The following is a 6,231-nucleotide window of genomic DNA, read 5'->3' as shown; positions in this document are numbered from 1 at the left end:
TGGTTTTATTATAAAAATCTAACAAAAATAAAAAGTGTTTTATCTAATTTCCTGGATATGACGTGCTTCCCCATCTGATTTCATTTAGACACTGAACATAAGATGGATTTATTATTCCTCTTTTACAGACTAGGAAACTATAGTTCAAAACATTAAAAGGCTGTGGCGAAGATGACTTGCGAGCAGCTGAGTAGCAGTCATGATGATAACAGGCTGGATGATTCACCTCAGGGGCTGGTGGGAAATGTTTGCAGGGCCTGGACTCCCTCTAGTTCACTACAGCTCATACCTAGGCCTCTGGGGAAAACCATCCAAAAGGGTCCCTGACTCAGGGCTCTCTGTTAACTCCTGCATTCAGAAACCAAAACACAGAATTTCTGAGACTTTGCAGTAGTCCCTTAGCCCACTATAAAACCCTACTGTGCCGTGGAATCTGGATAAGTTCCAGACTTGAGCGATAAAAAGGAGAGCCATTTTGAGGATTGAGAGTCTCCAGTGTCAGACTGGGCCAAGAGCTACCTCCACCAGGCAGGTGGGCAGTCAAGACATAGCTGTCCCACCTAGCTTCATGGCTAGCCCCCAAGCCCAGAGCCTGGGAAGAGCCAGGAGACCACTTCACTGTGACTCCACCTGGGTATCCAAAGACAAAGCTTCTAAAGTATGTTTATTCTTATCTGTACAATGGTTTAAATACCTTCTCTTTCTCATCTCAGGAAGAGCTTTTAGAGTAAAAAGGAAAGTATAGGTCGTTTTGTTTCGGTTAGCATTATCAGTCTAGGGATATTACTGGGTTCACTGTCTCTGCCAATTAAAGAATTAAAAGGCAGGAAAAATTTCAAACCAGCAGAGAGCGACAGTCAAACAGACTTTCATTGGAAGATGAAGATTCACATACATACACCCATTCACATACAGAAGAGTTCTCCACAAGTGGAGAGGGGACTGGGGAAATGGAAATCCAACATCCTCTGGGAAGGGCCTAGGTATTCAGGGCTCTAGTGGTTTCCTCTCCCCTAATTTTGAATTGGTCAACGTAAACAAAGAAAAGAAGGCCAATAGGCTAGCTTATGGCTTCAAATATCCAGGTCTGGCCTCAGTCTTATCTGAGCTGGTTTGGACTGGTCAGCTGGAAAGAGAACCCTGCTGGCTAGAGGGGGAGTCTCAGACCTTTGTCTCTGGTCAAGAAGATGGAAGTATGCCATCTTTACTATGACCCTCTGTGCTTCCCAGGGATTTAGCCCCCTTACAGTGCTTTCAACCCCCTGACATGGAGTGATAAAGTATTAAAAAGTTCAGTCTCCGCTGGGCATGGTGGCACACACCTTTAATCCCAGCACTTGGGAGGTAGAGGCTGAACTCTCTATGAGTTCAAAGACAGCCTGGTCTAGATAGTGAGTTGCAGGCCAGCTGGGGGGCTGTAGGGAGACCTGGTCTCAAAAAGGTACTATGACATTTCATTTAACACCTTTATTGCCCAACTTTCCACAGCTCTCTTACATATATTATGGTGCGTGTCGCTTGACCCCCGGCGTGGTGTGTGCGGGCACCCTGGGGTCTCCGCCACACCTGGCTAATCCCGGCGTGAGTCTGGCTGCAGGCGATGTGGGGAGCGCGCCTGGGCTCCCGGGCGCACTCACTCTGGATGTGGCCCAGGGTCAGGTGTACGTGCACTCTCCCGCTGTGGTTCTGGTCCCGCTGGCTAGCTAGCGGCTGGCGGGCCTGGCCGGCTGCGCCTCTCTGGAGACGGCAGGTGTAAAGACTTCTCTGATGCTGGCTGTAGCTGATAGCTACACACTTCTCTGGAGCGGAGAGCTTCTTCTGCTACTAGAGTATTATCTAGTCGGGATTCCGCCTCTTTTACACCCTTATGCCCTTCCTCAGGATTGCGGAGTCCTGGCCAGTGAACTCCACAGGGAAGAAACACGGAGGCGGCGAAAGCTAGGATATCCGTGGGTCGGTAACGGAGAGTGCTGCTCTCCGGTGAGATCAGGTCGCCGGTAGTAAGACACAGGACTCAAGGCACGGCTTAGTCTGTGTTTACTGCTTTATTGTATCTCTGCTCCTTGCTGTCCAGCGCTCTGCTGATCCAGCTTTCTGGGACCCAATCTCCGGGTCTCTGACCTGATCTCCCAGTCTCTGGCCTGATCTCCGACTATTAAGAGAAGACTAGCATATTTATATACCATGGGGGTAGTGGTAAAAGCTTTTAGATACTTTGTGAGATATTCTATTTACATGTGGAAGTGGGTTTCTGCTAGACTATTGTCTACCTGTAAAAATCACACACAGGAAGGCATGGTATGCATAGAGCCAAAGGCCATGTTTATGTCAAGGCATCGGCCACTTCAAAGGGAGAGACAGGAAAGATGCCAGAAAGCACCTTGCTATGAAAAGGAGCCCGTGGCACATTCCCCGAGCTGCATGAGCTGTCCGGTGTGAAGGGGCTTCGACTTTTGCATAACAGAGGTCTCCCAACAGTAGGAAGATCAGGAGTTCAAGACCAGCTTGGGTAATAGTGAGTTTGAGGCCAACCTAGGCTACATGAAACCCTATCTCAAAAACCAAATCTAAAATTTTCCATTTTTGCTTTAGTTTGATCTGAAATGTGTCTCAAAGTTCTGCATGTTAAGGATTTGGTCCCCACTCTCACTGTGGGGTGACAATGAAAACTTTAAAAGGTAGGGCCTACTGGAAGGTCTTTGGTCATTGGAGGTACGCATTAGAAGCAGATTGTGGGCTGCAGTGGTTTGTTCCACTACACCCTTCCTACTATGGTATCCTTAATCCCCATAGGCCCAAAAGTAATGTGGCCGTATTAGACTGAAATCTTTAAAACCTTGAGCCAAAATAAGCCTTTTCTCTCTCTCAATCTCTTAGATATTTATTATAGTAACAGAAAGCTGACTCCCTTTTCAGAATTGAGAATATACCTGTGGGAAAAGAAAAAACTCCACCCTCATGGAGTACAGTGTTCAGAAAATCTAAACCAGAACTACCAGTTTCCAATTCACTCAGATCTCCATTCTTCTCTATTCATTATTATTTTCGTAGCATTCTTTTCAATGACATGCTCCCAAATAAAACAGTATCATCCTGCTTCTAGAATGATAAGCCTAGTGTGTGGGAAACCCACACTAATCTAAATACACTTTAACATAAACAATAGGCTCCAAGGAGAATCCATTCACCTGTACTATGCAAAATGAATTTTGTGAAGGTGTCTTTGGTGGTTTGAATGAGAAGTCACCCCACAGGCTCCAGTATTTGAATACTCGGTGAGTTGGGATGGTCATGGAACCTTCAAGAGGTCTAGCCTTGCTAGATGAAGCGTGTCACTGGGGGTGGACTTTGAGAGCTCCCAGTTTTGGCCCACTTCTAGTTTCGTTCTCTCCTTCCTTCTTATGCTTAAAGACATGTGCTCTCTCACCTTCTGCTCTGGCCGCCTCTGCTGCCATGCCTCCCAGGTATAATGGACTCTTATCTTTCTGGAACCATAAACCCAATGAACTCTTCCTTCTATAAACTGCCCCAGTCATGGTGTTTTATCATAGAAATAGAAAAGTAAGTAATACAGTTTCTCATCCTATATTTTATAGGCACAAATAAAAGCCCATTTATGGTACTTACAATTAGTAAATAACTTTTCCCCCAAAAGCATTTGTTTGCTTATGAAAATGTTTTTCTCAAAAGTAAAATTGTAAGCACTTACCCCATGACTGACAAGCACATGGCCTCCTCCTTCACAGGAGATAAATATTTATTCTAACCCAAGGTCAGAAACACAATTTAAACTTAAAAGTGATGGCCTATATCAGTAGATTGTAGAACTTGGATGCAACTTACACATCCACTGATATAATAGCTTAAGTAATGTGGGGGATACCTGCTATGGTGAATGTGACTGCAACCCACAGGCCCTGGGAGGCAGAGGGAGCCCTGAGCACGTGGCCTCTGTTGGGAAAAAAAAAAATGAAATACCTTGATGAATGCTGTAAGAACTCTGCATTTTGATAGAAAACTCTGTTTAAAATGTTGATTTAGATTTACTTGCTAAGCTTGCCTGTTCTGCCTGATTTGTATCTACCACACATGGATGATTAACCTAGTTGAAATGCTAAGAATTGAAGTGCTGTAAACCTCCTTCCTGGACCCTGGACCCCAGACTCAGTTGCTTTACAATGTGTCCTGTAGGCCTGTTTGCACATACCAGATAACCGATAAGAAACAAAGAGAAGGAAGTCGCACCAGGCTTACACCAGATCTAGCCTTCCTGGAAAAGATGTTTAACCGAAACTATAGCTTTTAGAAGATGTTTGATCAAAGTGTCTGCTGAGGAATGCTTTTTGTGTAATGACTATGTGGGCCTATATAATCTGTATCTGACACTGAATGGGGGTCGATCGTTCTGACCAGACTTGCATGTCTTGGGAAACCGGTCGACCCCAGCCGGCTGGAAAGTAAAGACTCTGCTTGATTTTTACATCTCCAATCCCGTGTATTTGTTATCTGGAGGGGACCCATCGAGTCACGGACCCTAACAGCCTCAAGTTTGCACAGAGGAATTCCTCTGGACTATAGGAGCCTTGACTTTTTAAATCTTCCTGGAGTGTCCTGAGCCCATTGCTAGCCACCACACTCTAACTATAATGGACTCCTGTCCCCCGGGAAGATGAGACCAAGATCTCAGGCAGCTGAGACTACTCACTCATGTGCTGGCTCAGACTGGGGGATGGCCAGTCCCTAGTAGGTAGGGGTAGTTGTCAGGTTAAAGAGACGCCCCCACACCCAATCTCTCTATCAAATTAATTCATTAGACTTGTTAAGCATTGTATTTGAGAAGATTTCTAATAGTGCATATATTACACAGAGGTGTGTTCACTTTTATTAATAACAAATAAAGCCAGACATCTTGCTTCAATCTGACTATAGCAGACCTTACTTTGCTTTCTTTCTCTTTTGCAGCAGCTCACTAGCTGAAAGTTTCAGGTCATGCTCAAAGACTGATCTATTGTTTTCTTCCCAGGAGGAGGGGAGAAACATTAGGTACCTGGTACCCAGCAAAAGCCAAAGTTATCATGGAATTCCTCAAAATAGTAAAGGATTAGATGAAGGGTTCCTTGCTGGTACAACCAGGTCACAAGCCTAAGAAGGCTTGATGGGTGTGGCTGGCATACTCTGATCTCATCTGGGCTTTGCTGTTCCAGGCTGGGTTGCTTCTCCTGGCTCCCTGCAGAAACTCCAGCCTCCAGGAATTTGGACTGAGTGGTAGGGACATTGCTGGCAGAGATGGCAATCACCAGTTTCCTCCCTGGGCTGTCTTGTGATCCAGAACAGATTCTGCTCCACTCTTTTGAAAAGGGCAGCAGGTTGATGCTAGAGACACAAGAACAGAATCGAACAAGAAAACAACCATTTGATTGAAGAATCAGGTGAGTATACAGCTTATTCCTGGCCAGCAATGGCAGGCCTTGGGTCACTGGGAGACCAGCCATCGAAGTCTGATTGCTGAGGGCTGCCTAGAGGAGCTGCAAGAACTCTTGAAGTAGAACTTGAAGCTGTCACCAATAGCTCTGGACTGGAGCCCACCCTCTCTGCAGAGATGCACACCCAGCCATTCCAGTAGCAGCAAAGTTATTCACGTATTGCATTTGTGCTCAGCTCTGGAAAGCATGGGGGGCGGAGCTGCAAAATAAGAGGATAACTTTCTCTCTGGGGCCTTTATCTATCTAAAGTGAACACCACTGAGCCCCAGGGCCTTGCTTTCAAGCTTTGATAGCAAATGACTTGGACTGGGCCTCTCTCATCAATCTGGTTAAACCAGTTAAAACAGTAAAGATTGCTGCTGCCCATCTGTGTGGCACAGCCACTGAAAGCACTCTGTGCTTCACTGTCTCTTCCAGTGTATGTCCTTAATCCTGGATGTTCTCTCTTCCTCTGAAGGGCCTGGTACAAGGGTATGCACTTTGTATTAGTCTAGTCTCTGTGGAATAATTCACATCACATCATTCTAGTATTCTAGGTCCAATTAGCTCATATGTACATATATGTTCTTGATAGTTAAGTATAGCACTCATGAAGACCAAGATCTGAGTCACAGCCCTGTGGCTTTCCCCATGTCAATTAGTCACTGAGTTCTCTAGACTACAGGTACCATCTCTATAGTTGAGATATGTAGTATGATTGTTAAAATGATTAACCAAGACTGTATAATTATAATATGGAAGATAATCA

The sequence above is a fragment of the Nannospalax galili genome, unplaced genomic scaffold (genome assembly GCF_000622305.1).
Source record: "Nannospalax galili isolate Female #2095 unplaced genomic scaffold, S.galili_v1.0 scaffold488, whole genome shotgun sequence".
NCBI classification, from domain to species: domain Eukaryota; kingdom Metazoa; phylum Chordata; class Mammalia; order Rodentia; family Spalacidae; genus Nannospalax; species Nannospalax galili.
Note: the sequence above shows the minus strand (reverse complement) of the source record.